Raw genomic sequence first — 17915 nt, 5'->3', positions numbered from 1 at the left:
CAAGGGAAAACACATTAAATGGTAGGACACCGAGAAGTGTAGAGGAACAGAGGGACCTTGGAGTGCATGTCCACAGATCCCTGAAGGTAGCAGGACAGGTAGATAGGGTGGTTAAGAAGGCATACGGAATGCTTGCCTTTATTAACCGAGGCAAGAATACAAGAGCAGGGAAGTTATGCTCGAACTGTATAAAACACTAATTAGACTGTAGCTAGAGTACTGCGTGCAGTTCTGGTCACCACATTACAGGAAGGATGTGATTGCACTAGAGAGGGTGCGGAGGAGATTTACAAGGATGTTGCCTGGGCTGGGGAATTTTAGCTATGAGGAAAGATTGGATAGGCTGGGGTTGTTTTCTTTGGAACAGAGGCGGCTGAGGGGAGATTTAATTGAGGTGTATAAAATTATGAGGGGCCTAGATCGAGTGGATAGGAAGGACCTGTTTCCCTTAGCAGTAGGGTCAATAACCAGGGGGCATAGATTGAACGTCATTGATAGAAGGATTAGAGGGGATTTGAGGATAATGTTTTCACCCAGAGGGTGGTGGGGGTCTGGAACTCACTGCCTGAAAGGGTGGTCGAGGCAGAAACCCTCATCACATTTAAAAAGTACTTGGATATACGCTTGAAGTGCCGGAACCCACAGGGCTACGGACCAAGAGCTGGAAAGTGGGATTAGGCTGGAGAGCTCTTTGTCGGCCGGCACGGACACAATGGGCCGAATGGCCTCCTGTGCTGTAAAGTTCTATGATTCTATGATCGGGTTGTCCGATGAGGAGAGGTTGAGTAGATTAGGCCTATAATCTGGAGTTTAGAAGAATGAGAGGGGATCTCATTGAAACATACAAGATTCTGGGGGGGACCTGAGCGGGTCCTTAGCAGGAGCAAGAGCAAGATAAAGAGCACGGCAGGGGAGGCCCAAGAGCAGAGGCAGCAGACCCGAGTGGGAGCAACTCAACAGGCAGAATTTGAAAGAGTGACGTCAGAATAAAAAACCTAAAGTGACATCAGCACAAGGGAAGGAGCTGATTGGTGAGTAGGTGGTGATGTTTTTTTTAAGTTCTAAGTATATTTCTGCTAAGTTAGTTAATAGTCTATTAAATAGAGGCATGGCAGGGCACCTCAGTCCCGTGGAATGCACATCTTGTGCCATGTGGGAAATCCAGGACGCTTCCAATGTCCTGGACAACCACGTGCAGGAAGTGTCGTCGGCTGGAGGAGTTCCAGCTCTGGGTTTCGGAGCTTGAACAGTAGCTGGCATCGTAGAGCAAGTTATTATCTTAATGGCAAGAAACTGGAAAGTACTGAAGTACAAAGGGATCTGGGGGTCCTGGTGCACGAAACTCAAAAGGTTAGTATGCAGGTGCAGCAAGTGATTAAGAAGGCCAATGGAATGTTGGCTTTCATTGCTAGGGGGATAGAATATAAAAATAGGGAGGTATTGCTTCAGTTGTACAAGGTATTGGTGAGACCGCACCTGGAATACTGCGTACAGTTTTGGTGTCCATACTTAAGAAAGGACATACTTGCTCTCGAGTCAGTACAAAGAAGGTTCACTCGGTTAATCCCGGGGATGAGGGGATGGACATATGAGGAGAGGTTGAGTAGATTGGGACTCTACTCATTGGAGTTCAGAAGAATGAGGGGCGATCTTATTGAAACATATAAGGTTGTGAAGGGGTTGGATCGGGTGGATGCGGGGAGGATGTTCCCGATGATGGGTGAAACTAGAACTAGGGGGCATAGTCTTAGAATAAGGGGCTGCTCTTTCAAAACTGAGATGAGGAGGAACTACTTCACTCAGAGGGTGGTAGGTCCATGGAATATGCTGCCCCAAAAAGCTGTAGAAGCTACATCATTACATAAATTTAAAACAGAAATAGACAGTTTCCTAGAAGTAAAGGGAATTAAGGGTTACGGGGAGCGGGCAGGAATTTGGACATGAGTCTAGGTTCGGATCGGTCATGGCCCTGTGGGTAGCGGAGCGGGCCCAGGGGCCGTGTAGCCTGATCCTGCTCCTATTTCGTGTGTCTAATTCTGTTAGATTCAGGAGATGGTTCTGTGATAGTAGATTGGCGGTCAGGATCAGATCAGCCATGATCTTATTGAATGGCGGAGCAGGCTCGAGGGGCCGATTGGCCTACTCCTGCTCCTATTTCTTATGTTCTTATGTTATCACTGCGGTGCATCCGTGAGGCTGAGAGCTACATGGATAGCTCGTTTCAGGAGGTGGTCACTCTGCAGCTTAAGAGTGTGCAGGCAGAGAGGGAATGGGTGATGGTCAGACAGAAGAGGAGGACCAGGCAGGTAATGCAGGAGTCCCGAGAGCATCTCCAACCAGTATTCAATACTGGTGAGGGCGATGGTTCCTCTGGGGAGTGCAGCCGGAGGCAAGTCCACGGCCCCATGGGTGGCTCAGCTGTACACCGGGGGAAGAAGAGGAGGAGGATGATGATCAGGAAAGCAATAGTGGTAGGGGATTCAATAGTTCGGGGAACAGAAAGGCGTTTCTGCAGCCTCAGACGTGACTCCAGGATGGTATGTTGCCTCCCTGGTGTCAGGGTCAAGGATGTCACTGAGCGGCTGCAGAACATTGAGGGGGGAGGGTGAACAGCCAGAGCTCATGGTCCATATCGGTATCAACGACATAGGTAGAAAGAGGGATGAGGTCCTGCAGGCAGGTTTTAGGGTGCTAGGAAAGAGATTAAAAAGCAGGACCTCAAAGGTAGTAATCTCCGGATTACTCCCGGTGTCACGTGCTAGTGAGTACAGCAATAGGAGGATAGAACAGATGAATGTGTGGCTGGAGAGATGGTGCAGAAGAGAGCACTTTAGATTCCTGGGACATTGGGACCGGTTCTGGGGGAGGTTGGACCTGTACACAGAAACATAGAAGATAGGAGCAGGAGCAGGCCATTCGGCCCCTCGAGCCTGCTCCGCCATTCAATGCGATCATGGCTGATCATCCAAATTCAGTACCCTGTCCCTGCCTTCTCCCCATATCCCTTGATCCCTTTAGCCTTAAGAAATATATCCAACTCCTTCTTGAATATATTTAATGAATTGGCCTCCACTGCCTTCTTTGGTAGAGAATTCCACAGGTTCACCACTCTCTGGGTGAAGAAATTCCTCATCTCTGTCCTAAATGGCTTACCCTTTATCCTTAGACTGTGACCCCTGGTTCTGGACTTCCCGACCATCGGGAACATCCTTCCAGCATCCAGTCTGTCTAGTCCTGTTGGAATTTTATAAGTTTCGATGAGATCCCCTCTCATTCTTCTAAACTCCAGCAAGTACAAGCCCAATCGACCCAATCTCTCCTCATACGTCATTCCTGCCATCCCAGGTATCAGCCTGGTGAATCTTTGCTGCACTCCTTCCATGGCAAGAACATCCTTCCTCAGATAAGGCGACCAAAACTGCACACATTACTCAAGGTGTGGTCTCACCAAGGCCCTGTACAACTGCAGCAAGACATCCTTGTTCCTGTACTCAAACCCTCTCGCTACGAAGGCCAACATACCACTTGCCTTCTTAACCGCCTGCTGCACCTGCATGCTTACCTTCAGCGACTGGTGCACAAGGACACCCAGGTCTCGTTGCACTTCCCCTTCTCCCAATCTATTGCCATTCAGATAATAATCTGCCTTCCTGTTTTTGACACCAAAGTGGATAACCTCGCATTTATCCACGTTATATTGCATCTGCCATGCTTCTGCCCAATCACCCAACCTGTCCAAATCATCCTGGAGTTTCTCGGCATCCTCCTCACAGCATACCCTCCCACCCAGCTTTGTGTCGTCTGCAAATTTGGAGATATTACATCCAATTCCCTCGTCCAGATCATTAATATATATTGTGAATAGCTGGGGTCCTAGGACCGATCCCTGCGGTACCCCACTAGTCACTGCCTGCCACTCGGAAAAAGAGCCGTTTATTCCAACTCTTTGCTTTCTGTCTGCCAACCAGTTCTTTGTACAAGCCGGACGGGTTGCACCTCAACAGAGCCTGGACCAATATCCTGGCCGGGGTGGTCCTAGCGCTGTTGGAGGGGGTTTAAACTAATTTGGCAGAGGGATGGGCGCCAGGGTGTAGCATTAGAAAGGAGAAACATGGTGCACAATAGAGTGGCAGATTCAGATAGCACTAGAGCAAGAGATAGTATGGTATAAGGTGAGGTCAGACTAAGAGAAAATACAAGAACTCTAAGATAGGTTTACAGTGCATGTATGTAAACGCATGAAGCATGGTAAATAAGGTTGGTGAGCTGCAGGTGTAAATAGCCACATGGGAATATGATGTCATGGCGATGAGAGAGACCTGGCCCAAAAAAGGGCAGGGTTGGGTACTAAACATTTCTGGGTATAAGGTGTTCGGGAAAGATAGGGAAGGAAGGAAAGAAAGGAGGTGGGGTGGCAGTATTGATTAAGGAGAATATTACAGTGCTGGAGAGAGAGGATGTCCTGCAGGGGTCAAGGACAGAATCTATTTGGTTAGAGTTAAGAAACTATTAATAGAGGTGCCATTACACTACTAGGTGTATTCTAAAGGCTACCTACTAGTGCGAAGGATATAGAGGAACAAATTTGCAGGGAAATTACAGAGAGGTGCAAGAACTATAGAGTAGTGATAATGGGGGACTTCAATTATCCGAATATAGACTGTGACAGTGTATAGGACAGGGAGGGGGGAAGAATTTCTAAAATGTATTCAGGAGAACTTTCTTGATCAGTATGTTTCCGGCCCAACAAGGAAATGGCATTGCTGGATCTGATTCTGGGGAATAAGGTGGGACAGCGGGATCAAGTTTCAGTAGGCGAACATTTAGGGAACAGTGATCATAGTATCATCAGGTTTAGATTAGTTATGGAAAAGGACAAAGAGCAATTTATAGTCAAAATACTTAACTGGAGGAGAGCCAATTTCAGTGGGTTAAGAACGGATCTGGCCCGGGTAAATTGGAACCAAAGATTGGCAAGAAAAACTGTAATCGAACAATGGGCTGCCTTTAAAGAGATGATTCGGGTACAGTCGAGGTACATCCCACGTGGGGGAAAGGTAGTGCAACCAAAGCCAGAACTCCCTGGATGATGAAAGAGATAAAGAGTAAGATAAAGCAGAAAAAAGGGGCATATGACAGATGTCAGGTTGAGAATACAAGTGAGAAGCAGGCTGAATACAGAAAGTTCAGAGGGGAAGTGAAAAAGGAAATAAGAGGGGCAAAGAGACAGTCAGAGTCATAACGGCACAGAAGGAGGCCATTTGGCCCATCGAGTCCGTGCCGGCTCTCTGTAGAGCGATCCAGTCAGTCCCATTCCCCCGCTCTATCCCCGTAGCCCTGCAAGTTTATTTCCCTCACGTGCCTATCCAGTCTCCCCTTGAAAACATCAAGTGTCTCCGCTTCCACCACTTCCGTCGACAGCGAGTTCCAGGTCCTCACCATTCGCTGTGTAAAAAAGTTTTTCCTCACATCCCCCCTGTATCTCTTGCCCAAAACCTTAAATCTGTGTCCCCTAGTCCTTGTTCCATCAACTAGTGGGAACAGCCTTTCCCCGTCTAGCCTATCCAAACCCGTCATAATCTTGTACACCTCTATCAAATCACCCCTCAACCTCCTTTGCTCTAATGAAAACAAATCCAACTTCTCCAACCTGTCCTTGTAGCTAAGATCCCCCATCCCCGGAACCATTCTGGTAAATCTCCTCTGCACCCTCTCAAGGGCCTTCACAACCCTTCCTAAAGTGTGGTGACCAGAACTGGATGCATTAGATCTCTCTCGGGCTATTGCATTGTTCCAACGAAGCTCAACGTAAGCTCGAGGAACAGCAGCTCATCTTTCGATTGGGCACTTTACAGCCTTCCGGGCTCAACATTGAGTTCAACAATTGCAGATAATTATCCCTGCCCCCATTTTTCATGCAGTATCATTTTTGCCATTCCCATTTGCAATATTTTATCTTTCCTGCCTCTTACAAAAGTACAGGATATTCTTTCTATTTCTTCCTCCCCTCCTAACGCCCCCCTGTCTCTGCACCTGCTTAATATCTGTCACATCTCCAGCTTTTCCCAGTTCTGATGAAGGGTCCCAGACCTGAAACGTTAACTCTGTTTCTCTCTCCATGGATGCTGCCTGGCCTGCTGAGTGTTTCCAGCATTTTCTGTTGTTATTTCAGATTTCCAGCATCCGCAGTATTTTGCAATTATTTTATAAATCCGTGTTGGCTCTCCTTAATTAGCTTAAACCTCTCCAAGTGCCCGTTGATTTTTTTCCTTGATTATAGTTTCTAAAACTTCACCCATGAGAATAGACTGATAGCTAACATAAAAAGGAATCCTAAAGTCTTCTATAGGCATATAAATAGTAAATGGGTAGTAAGAGGCAGGGTGGGGCCGATTAGGGACCAAAAAGGAGACCTACGCATGGAGACAGAGGGTATGGCTGAGATGCTAAATGAGTACTTTGTATCTGTCTTTACCAAGGAAGATGATGCTGCCAAAGTCATAGTGAAAGAGGAGGTAGTTGAGATACTGGATGGGATAAAAATTGATAACAGGGAGGTACTAGAGAGGCTGGCTGTACTTAAAGTAGATAAGTCACCAGGACCGGATGGGATGCATCCCAGGATGCTGAGGGAAGTAAAGGTGGAAATTGTGGAGGTGCTGGCCAGCTGGATACAGGGGTGGTGCCAGAGGACTGTAGAATTGTCAATGTTACACCATTGTTCAAAAATGGATGCAAGGATAAACCCAGCGACTACAGGCCAGTCAGTTTAACCTCAGTGGTGGGGAAGCTTTTAGAAACGATAATCCGGGACAAAACTAACGTGTGGATTAATTAAGGGAAGCCAGCACGTATTTGTTAAACGCAAATCGTGTTTAACTAACTTGACTGAATTTTTTGATGAGGTAACACAGAGGATTGATGAGGGCAATGTGGGTGATGTGGTGTACATGGACTTCCAAAAGACATTTGATAAAGTGCTACATAATAGGCTTGCCAGCAAAGTTGAAACCCATGGAATAAAAGGGACAGTGGCAGCATGGATACAAAATTGGCTAAGTGACAGGAAACAGAGAGTAGTGGTGAACGGTTGTTTCTCAGACTGGAGGAAGGTATACAGACGTGTTTCCCAGGGATCAGTTCTAGGACCACTGCTTTTCTTGCTATATATTAATGACTTGGACTGAGGTGTACAGGGCACTATTTTAAAATTTGCAGATGACACAAAACTTGGAAATATAGTGAACAGTGAGGAGGATAGGGATCGACTTCAAGAGGACATGGACAGGCTGGTGGAATGGGCGGACACCCGGCAGATGAAGTTTAACGCAGCAAAGTGTGAAGTGATGCATTTTGGTAGGAAGAACAAGGAGAGGCAATAATTAAAGGGTACAATCCTAAAGGGGGTGCAGGAAGAGAGAGACCTGGGGGTATATGTGCACAAATCGTTGAAGGTGACAGGACAGGTTGAGAAAGCGGTTAAAAAAGCATACGGGTTCCTGGGTTTCATAAATAGAGGCATAGAGTACAAAAGCAAGTTATAATGAACCTTTAAAAAACACTGGTTCGGCCTCAACTGGAGTATTGTGTCCAATTCTGGGCACCGCACTTTAAGGAGGATGTGAAGGCTTTTGAGAGGGTGCAGAAAAGATTTACAAGAATGGTTCCAGGGATGAGGGACTTCAGTTATGTGGATAGACTGCAGAAACTGGAGTTGTTCTCCTTGGAGCAGAGAAGGTTGAGAGGAGGTTTGGTAGAGGTGTTCAAAATCATGAGGGGTCTAGACAGAGTAGATAGAGAGAAACTGTTCCCATTGGTGGAACCAGAGGACACAGATTTAAGGCAATTTGGCAGAAGGTCCAAAGGCAACATCAGGAAAAACATTTTTACGCTGCGACCGGTTATGATCTGGAATGCACTGCCTGAAAGGGTGGTGGAGGCAGATTCAATCGTGGCTTTCAAAGGGGAATTGTATAAGTACCTGAAAGAAAAAAATTTGCAGGGCTACAGAGAAAGGGCGGGGGAGTGGGACTAGCTGAAGTGCTCTTGCAGAGAGCCGGCACGGACGCAACGGGCCGAATGGCCTCCTTCTGCGCTTTAACTATTCTATGATTGGCAGGGAAGATGCCAAGAGGTTATTTCCCCTGGCTGGAGAGTCCAAAACTAGGGGGCATAGTCTCAGGATAAAGCTATTTAAGACCGAGATGAGGAGGAATTTCTTCACTCAGAGGGTTGTGAATCTTTGGAATTCTCTCCTACAAAGGGCTGTGAATGCTGAATTGTTGCGTTTTTTCAAAGCGGAGATAGATGGGTCCCTAACTGCTCTCGAGAAGGTGGTGGTGACAACTGAGTGGATTGCTAGGCCATTCTTCTTCTTCCTCTTCTTAGGTAGTCCCTCGGAACCGAGGATGACTTGCTTCCACATTAAAAATGAGCTCGCAGGTGACTGATGAGTCCAATGCGGGACCTATAGTCTCTGTCACAGGTGGGGCAGAGGGTGGTTGAAGGGGTGGGGTGCTTGGGTTGACGTGCGCTCCTTGCGCTTGGCTTGGCTTCCGCTTGCTCCCGGTGAAGAGACTCGAGGTGTTCGGCGCCTTCCCGGATGCTTCTCCTCCACTTTGTGCGGTCTTGGGCCAGGGATTCCCAGGTGTCGGTGGGGAGTCATAGTCATAGAGTCATAGAGTTTTACAGCACAGAAAGAGGCCCTTCGGCCCATCGTGTCTGCGCCGCCCATCCATCCCTGTCCAGTCTAATCCCATTTTCCAGCATTTGGTCCATAGCCTTGTATGCAATGGCATTTCAAGTGCTCATCCAAATGCTTCTTGAATGTTGTGAGGGTTCCTGCCTCTACCACCCTTTTAGGCATTGAGTTCCACATTCCAACCACCCTCTGGGTGAAAAAGTTCCTCCTCAAATCCCCTCTAAATCTCCTGCCCCTTACCCTGAATCTATGCCCCCTTGTTATTGACCCCCCTACTAAGGGGAAAAGTTCCTCTTTGTCTACCCTATCTATGCCCCTCATCATTTTGTACACCTCAATCAGGTCCCCCCTCAGCCTTCTTTGCTCCAAGGAAAACAACCCCAGCCTGTTTAGTCTTTCTTCATAGCTGAGGCGCTCCATCCCAGGTAACATCCTGGTGAATCTTCTCTGCACCCTCTCCAAAGCAATCACATCCTTCCTATAGTGAGGCGACCAGAACTGCACACAGTACTCCAGCTGTGGCCTCACCAGCGTTTTGTACAGCTCCATCATAACCTCCCTGCTCTTATATTCTATGCCTCGGCTAATGAAGGCAAGTATCCCATATGCCTTTTTAACCACCTTATCTACCTGTTCCGCTGCCTTCAGGGATCTATGTACATGTACACCAAGGTCCCTCTGACCCTCTGTACTTCCTAGGGTCCTACCACTCATTGTGTATTCCCTTGCCTTATTTGTCCGTCCAAAATGCATCACCTCGCACTTTTCAGGGTTAAATTCCATTTGCCACTTTTCCGCCCATCTGACCAACCCGTTTATATCGTCCTGTAGCCTGAGGCTTTCCTCCTCGCAATTTACCACCACACCAATTTTCGTGTCATCTGCAAACTTACTGATCATACCTTTTACATTCTCATCCAAATCATTTATGTAGATCACAAACAACAAGGGACCCAGCACCGATCCCTGAGGTACCCCACTGGACACAGGCTTCCAGTCACAAAAGCAACCTTCGACCATCACCCTCTGCCTCCTGCCACTCAGCCAGTTTAGGATCCAACGCGCCAAGGCACCCTGGATCCCATGGGCTCTTACCTTCTTGACCAGTCTCCTATGCGGAACTTTGTCAAAAGCTTTACTGAAGTCCATGTAAACCACATCCACAGCATTTCCCTCATCCACCCCCTAGTCACCCCCTCGAAAAATTCAATCAGATGTTACACTTTTTCAAGGAGGCTTTGAGGGTGTCCTTGAAGCGTTTCCTCTGCCCACCTGGGGCTCTCTTGCCGTGCCGGAGCTCCGAGTAGAGCGCTTGTTTTGGGAGTCTCGTATCGGGCATGCGGACAATGTGACCCGTCCATCGGAGCTGATTGAGCGTGGTCATAGCTTCGATGTTGGGGATGTTGGCCTGAGCAAGAACACAGACGTCGGTGCGCCTATCCTGCCAATGGATTTGCAGGATCTTGCGGAGGCAGCGTTGATGGTACCTCTCCAGTGCTTTGAGGTGCCTGCTGTACATGGTCCATGTCTCTGAGGCATACAGCAGGGCAGGTATCACTGCTGCCCTGTCGACCATGAGCTTAGTGCCGGGTTTGAGGTCCTGGTCTTCAAACACACTCTTCCTCAGGCGACCGAAGGCTGCACTGGCACACTGAAGGCGGTGTTGGACTTCGTCGTCAACGTCTGCCCTTGTTGACAGTAGGCTCCCGAGGTATAGAAAGTGGTCCACGTTGTCCAAGGCCTTGTCGTGGATTTTGATAATCGAGGGCAGCACTGTGTGGCGGGGGCAGGTTGGTAGAGGACCTTTGTCTTACAGATGTTTAGTGTAAGGCCTATGCTCTCGTATGCTTCGGTGAAGGTGTTTACGATGGTTTGGAGTTCGACATCCGAGTCAGCGCAGACGCAAGCATCGTCTGCATACTGTAATTCAACGAGAGGATGGGACGACCTTGGATCTGGACTGGAGGCGACGGAGGTTGAACAGTTTCCCGTTTTTTCTGTAAATTAGCTCCACTCCAGTGGGGAGCTTACTGAGGGTGAGATGGAGCATTGCAGCAAGGAAGATTGAGAAGAGCATTGGTGCGATGACACAGCCTTGCTTGACCCCGGTTTGTACGTGAATTGGGTCTGTGGTGGAACCATTGGTCAGGATCACGGCTTGCATGTCGTCGTGAAGCAGGCAGCGGATAGTGACAAACTTTTGAGGAGGACACTCCATAATCCCTCACGGTTGACAGTGTCGAAGGCCTTTGTGAGATCAAAGAAGGCCATGTACAGTGGTTGGCGCTGTTCCCTGCATTTCTCTTGTAATTGACGTGCGGTGAAGATCATGTCCATTGTGCCCCTTAGTGGGCGGAATCCGCATTGCGACTCTGGGAGGAGCTCTTCGGCCACTGGGAGAAGGCGATTGAGGAGGATTCTTGCAATGACTTTCCCTGTGGCAGATAGCAGGGAAACTCCTCTGTAATTACCGCAATCGGGCTTGTCACCTTTCTTGAAGATGGTCACAATTACGGCGTCTCTGAGATCCCCTGGCATGCTCTCCTCCTTCCAGATAAGAGAAATGAGTTCATGAATTCGCGCCAGTAGTGCTTATTTTATGTTGTGTAATTTCAAAGCGGAGATAGGTGGGTCTCTAACTGCCCTCGAGAAGGTGGTGGTGACAACTGAGTGGATTGCTGGGCCATTGCTGGGGTCTGGAGTCACATATAGGCCAGAACAGGCAAGGACAACAGATTTCCTTCCCTAAAGCAAATATTCCTTCCCTATTAGCGAAACAAATGCATTTTTATGACAATCTGGTTGTGGTAATCATGATTAATTAGCTGAATTTAAATTGCCCAGCCGCCATGGTGGGATTTGAACTTGTGTCTCCGATCATTAGTCCAAATCTCTGGATCACCAGTCCGGTAACCTAACCTCGCTCTCTCTCTCTTAGGCAGTCCCTCGGAACCGAGGATGACTTGCTTCCACATTAAAAATGAGTTCTCAGGTGACTGATGAGTCCAATGCGGGACCTACAGTCTCTGTCACAGGTGGGGCAGATGGTGGTTGAAGGGGCGGGTGGGTGGGGTGCTTGTGTTGACGTGCGCTCCTTGCGCTGTTTGCGCTTGCTCCCGGCGAAGAGACTCGAGGTGTTCGGCGCCTTCCCGGATGCTTCTCCTCCACTTTGTGCGGTCTTGGGCCAGGGATTCCCAGGTGTCTGTGGGGATGTTGCACTTTTTCAAGGAGACTTTGAGGGTGTCCTTGAAGCGTTTCCTCTGCCCACCTGGGGCTCTCTTGCCGTGTCGGAGCTCCGAGTAGAGCGCTTGTTTTGGGAGTCTCGTATCGGGCATGCGGACAATGTGACCCGTCCATCGGAGCTGATCGAGCGCGGTCAAAGCTTTGATGCTGGGGATGTTGGCCTGAGCGAGAACACTGACGTTGGTGCGCCTATCCTGCCAATGGATTTGCAGGATCTTGCGAAGGCAGTGTTGGTGGTACCTCTCCAGTGCTTTGAGGTGCCTGCTGTACATGGTCCATGTCTGAGGCATACAGCAGGGTGGGTATCACTGCTGCTCTGTAGACCATGAGCTTAGTGCCGGGTTTGAGGTCCTGGTCTTCAAACACACTCTTCCTCAGGCGACCGAAGGCTGCACTGGCACATTGAAGGCGGCGTTGGACTTCATCGTCGACGTCTGCCCTTGTTGACAGTAGGCTCCTGACGTCTGCCCTTGTGGAAAGCGGTACACGTTGTTCAAGGCCTTGTCGTGGATTTTGATAATTGGGGGGCAGTACTGTGTGGCGGGGGCAGGTTGGTAGAGGACCTTTGTCTTATGGATGTTTAGTGTAAGGCCCATGCTCTCGTACGTTTTGGTGAAGGTGTTGACGATAGTGTGGAGTTCGACCTCCGAGTGAGCGCAGACGCAAGCGTCGTCTGCATACTGTAATTCGATGACAGAGGATGGGACGACCTTGGATCTGGACTGGAGGCAACGGAGATTGAACAATTTCCCGTTTGTTCTGTAAACTAGCTCCACTCCAGCCACTATGCTACCCTACCCCGATACTGGAGCTATTGTGGTAACAGTTATCCTGCATGAATAATATGGACAAAGCCTTGTTGTATGATTCTCTATTTCAAGAACATAAGAAATAGGAGCAGGAGTCAGCCATACGGCCCCTTGAGCCAGCTCCGCCGTTCAGTAAGATCATGGCTGATCTTCAACCTCAACTCCACTTTCCTGCCTTTCCCCATATCCCGATTCCCTTAGTGTCCAAAAGGGTAGAGAATTCCAAAGATTAACAACCCTGAGTGAGGAAATTCCTCCGCATCTCAGTCCTAAATGGCTGACCCCTTATCCTGAAACTATGCCCCCTAAAGTGGCAAATGTGACACCCTTGTTCAAGAAAGGGTGTAAGGACAATCCTAGTAACTACAGTTTAACATCAGTGGTGGGTAAGGTTTTAGAAACAATAATCAGGAAAAAAATAAACAGGCACTTGGAAAGGTTTAAGTGAATTAAGGAGAGCCAGCACGGATTTGTAAAAGGCAGATCGTGTTTGACTAATCTAATTGAATTTTTTGATGAAGTAACAGAGAGGATTGATGAAGGGAATGCAATGGATGTTGTCTACATGGATTTTAAGAAGGCATTTGACAAAGTACCACATAAAAGGCTGGTTAACAAAATTGAGGCTCTTGGAATAGGATGGTCAATGTCAGCTTGGATAAGGAATTGACTTAAGGACAGAAAACAACGAGTTGTGGTAAATGATTGTTTTTCAGACTGGAGGATGGTAGACGGTGGTGTTACAAAGAAGATAGGAGCAGGAGTAGGCCATTCGGCCCCTCGAGCCTGCTCCGCCATTTAATGAGTGTGGTAAACCACTGTAGTTCACTGTTGTTGTTGTCGTTCACTCTTGTTTCACTGTTGTGCCTGACTATGCCTCAGCTGACTCCGCCCCTGGGCTACCGAGTATAAGAGCGGCCGCATGGCAGCTCCTGGCATTCGGTCGTCCACTAGAGGCATAGTCCTGATCTGTCTGAAGTGCAATTCAGTAGTTAATAAAAGCCTGTTGTTCTGAACTCTGCCCAGCCTTTTATTAGAATTGATAGCGCATCAATGAGATCATGGCTGATCATCCAAATTCAGTACCCTGTCCCTGCTTTCTCCCCATATCCCTTGATCCCTTTAGCCTTAAGAAATATATCCAATTCCTTCTTGAATATATTTAATGAATTGGCCTCAACTGCCTTCTGTGATAGAGAATTCCACAGGTTCACCACTCTCTGGGTGAAGAAATTCCTCCTCATCTCAGTCCTAAATAGCTTACCCCCTTATCCTTAGACTGTGACCCCTGGTTCTGGACTCCCCCGCCATCGGGAACATCCTTCCTGCATCTAGTCTGTCTAGTCCTGTTAGAATTTTATAAGTTTCAATGAGATCGCCTCTCATTCTTCTAAACTCTAGTGAATATAAGCCTAATCGACCCAATCTCTCTTCATATATCATTCCTGCCATCCCAGGTATCAGTCTGGTGAATCTTCGCTGCACTCCCTCCATGGCAAGAACATCCTTCCTCAGTTAAGGCGACCAAAACTGCACACAATACTCAAGGTGTGGTCTCACCAAGGCCCTGTACAACTGCAGCGAGACAGCCTTGCTCCTGTATTCGAATCCTCTCGCTATGAAGGGCAACATACCGTTTGCCTTCTTAACCGCCTGCTGCACCTGCATACTTACCTTCAGTGACTGGTAAACAATGACACCCAGGTCTCTTTGCACTTCCCCTTTTCCCAATCTATTGCCGTTAAGATAATAATCTGTCTTCCTGTTTTTGCCACCAAAGTGGATAACCTCGCATTTATCCACATTATACTGCATCTGCCCAATCACCCAACCTGTCCAAATCATACTGGAGTTTCTCGGCATCCTCCTCACAGCACACACGCCCACCCAGCTTTGTGTCGTCTGCAAACTTGGAGATATTACATCTAGTTCCCTCGTCCAGATCATTAATATGCTGGGGTCCTCAGACCGATCCCTGCGGTACCCCACTAGTCACTGCCTGCCACTCGGAAAACGACCCATTTATTCCAACTCTTTGCTTTCTGTCTGCCAACCAGTTCTCTATCCAAGTCAATACCTTACCCCCAATCCCATGTGCTTTAACTTTGCATGCTAATCTCTTATGTGGGACATTATCGAAAGCCTTCTGAAAGTCCAAATACACATTCACTGGTTCTCCCTTATCTATTCTACCAGTTACATCCTCAAAAAATTCCAGTAGATTCGTCAAGCACGATTTACCTTTTGTAAATCCATGTTGACTTTGTCCGATCCTTTCAGTGTTTTCAAAGTGCTCTGCTATTACATCTTTTATAATGGACTCTAGCATTTTCCCCACGACCGATGTCAGGCTTACCGGTCTATAATTCTCCGTTTTCTCTCTACCACCTTTTTTAAATAGTGGGGTAACATTAGCTACCCTCCAATCCATGGGAACCGTTCCAGAGTCTATAGAATGTTGGAAGATGACCAGCAATGCATCTACTATTTCTAGGGCCACTTCCTTAAGTACCTAGGATGTAGATTATCAGGCCCTGGGGATTTATCGGCCTTCAATGCCGTCAATTTCCCGAACACCATTTCCCTACAAATACTGATTTCTTTCAGTTCCTCCCTCTCATTAGACCCTATGTTCCCCGACATTTCTGGGAGGTTATTTGTGTCCTCCTTTGTGAAAACACAAGGTTCGATACAGGTTTAGCATAACTTCCCTACTTTACAATTCTATCCCTCTAGAAATAAACCCTAGTGCTTGGTTTGCTTTTTTTTATGGCCTTGCTAACCTGTGTCGATACTTTGTGACTTGTGCTCCGAGATCCCTTTGTTCCTCTTCCCCATCTAGATTCTTGTTTTCCAAGTGATATGTGACCTCCCTATTTTTCTTACCAAAATGTAATACCTCACATTTACCTGTGTGGAATTTCATTTGCCAATTATGTACCCATTCTGCAAGTTTAATAGAAATTAGAAATTTACGGCACAGAAGGAGGCCATTCGACCCATCGTGTCGGTGCTGGGTAACAGAATCAAAGCACACAAGGCCATTCGACCCACCGTGTCGGTGCTGGGTAACAGAATCAAAGCACACAAGGCCATTCGACCCACCGTGTCGGTGCTGGGTAACAGAATCAAAGCACACAAGGCCATTCGACCCACCGTGTCGGTGCTGGGTAACAGAATCAAAGCACACAAGGCCATTCGACCCATCGTGTCGGTGCTGGGTAACAGAATCAAAGCACACAAGGCCATTCGACCCACCGTGTCGGTGCTGGGTAACAGAATCAAAGCACACAAGGCCATTCGACCCACCGTGTCGGTGCTGGGTAACAGAATCAAAGCACACAAGGCCATTCGACCCACCGTGTCGGTGCTGGGTAACAGAATCAAAGCACACAAGGCCATTCGACCCACCGTGTCGGTGCTGGGTAACAGAATCAAAGCACACAAGGCCATTCGACCCACCGTGTCGGTGCTGGGTAACAGAATCAAAGCACGCAAGGCCATTCGACCCACCGTGTCGGTGCTGGGTAACAGAATCAAAGCACACAAGGCCATTCGACCCACCGTGTCGGTGCTGGGTAACAGAATCAAAGCACACAAGGCCATTCGACCCATCGTGTCGGTGCTGGGTAACAGAATCAAAGCACACAAGGCCATTCGACCCATCGTGTCGGTGCTGGGTAACAGAATCAAAGCACACAAGGCCATTCGACCCATCGTGTCGGTGCTGGGTAACAGAATCAAAGCACACAAGGCCATTCGACCCATCGTGTCGGTGCTGGGTAACAGAATCAAAGCACACAAGGCCATTCGACCCACCGTGTCGGTGCTGGGTAACAGAATCAAAGCACACAAGGCCATTCGACCCATCGTGTCGGTGCTGGGTAACAGAATCAAAGCACACAAGGCCATTCGACCCATCGTGTCGGTGCTGGGTAACAGAATCAAAGCACACAAGGCCATTCGACCCATCGTGTCGGTGCTGGGTAACAGAATCAAAGCACACAAGGCCATTCGACCCATCGTGTCGGTGCTGGGTAACAGAATCAAAGCACACAAGGCCATTCGACCCATCGTGTCGGTGCTGCGTAACAGAATCAAAGCACACAAGGCCATTCGACCCATCGTGTCGGTGCTGGGTAACAGAATCAAAGCACACAAGGCCATTCGACCCATCGTGTCGGTGCTGGGTAACAGAATCAAAGCACACAAGGCCATTCGACCCACCGTGTCGGTGCTGGGTAACAGAATCAAAGCACACAAGGCCATTCGACCCACCGTGTCGGTGCTGGGTAACAGAATCAAAGCACACAAGGCCATTCGACCCATCGTGTCGGTGCTGGGTAACAGAATCAAAGCACACAAGGCCATTCGACCCACCGTGTCGGTGCTGGGTAACAAAATCAAAGCACACAAGGCCATTCGACCCACCGTGTCGGTGCTGGGTAACAGAATCAAAGCACACAAGGCCATTCGACCCACCGTGTCGGTGCTGGGTAACAGAATCAAAGCACACAGGGCCATTCGACCCACCGTGTCTGTGCTGGGTAACAGAATCAAAGCACACAAGGCCATTCGACCCATCGTGTCTGTGCTGGGTAACAGAATCAAAGCACACAAGGCCATTCGACCCATCGTGCCGGCTCTTTGAAAGAGCTATCCAATTAGTTCCACTCCCCTACTCCTTCCACATCGCCCTAAAAACGTTTCCTAGTCAAGTACACATCCAATTTTCTTTCAAAAGTTTCTATAGAATCTGCTTCCTCCACCCTTTTAGGCAGTGCATTCCAGATCATCACAACTCACTGCGTAAATAGATTTCTCATCTTCCCCCAGTTCCTGCGTTCTTTTCAATTAGCAACCGAGTCCTCACTGGTGTGGAAATGATGGAGAACTTGTGATCTGAGAAAGCTGGATTTTCAGTCAAACAGATCGGTTGGCTGGGTAAATGTGCACACTATGTGAACTGCGAAAATTGCCCAGCAGTACAAGCAGATTCTGCTCTTCCAAACTTGGGTTGCTTGTTTTAAAATAATCTTCCAAGAACCAAGGTGCATTGCACAGAAGCCCCATGGTACAGGAAGGTTGCTGGGTTAATGGCGTACACTTGTATATATTTCGCCTGCAGAAACGTCACTGCTTTTCAAAAGTAATTCATTGTG

General features: G+C 48.2%; 1 protein-coding gene across 3 annotated transcripts in view; it reads right to left on the bottom strand.

Annotated features, from left to right (window-relative positions):
* The window catches only part of LOC147112202 (F-box/WD repeat-containing protein 7-like), a 270212-nt gene that overhangs the window by 55517 nt on the left and 196780 nt on the right, over positions 1 to 17915 (bottom strand). The window lies entirely within an intron of this gene.

This window comes from Somniosus microcephalus, chromosome 10, assembly GCF_052327205.1.
Source record: "Somniosus microcephalus isolate GS21.2 chromosome 10, FLI_Smic_1.0, whole genome shotgun sequence".
Classification (NCBI taxonomy): domain Eukaryota; kingdom Metazoa; phylum Chordata; class Chondrichthyes; order Squaliformes; family Somniosidae; genus Somniosus; species Somniosus microcephalus.
The sequence above is the reverse complement of the archived record's forward strand: the minus strand, read 5'-3'. Positions and strand labels throughout refer to the sequence as shown.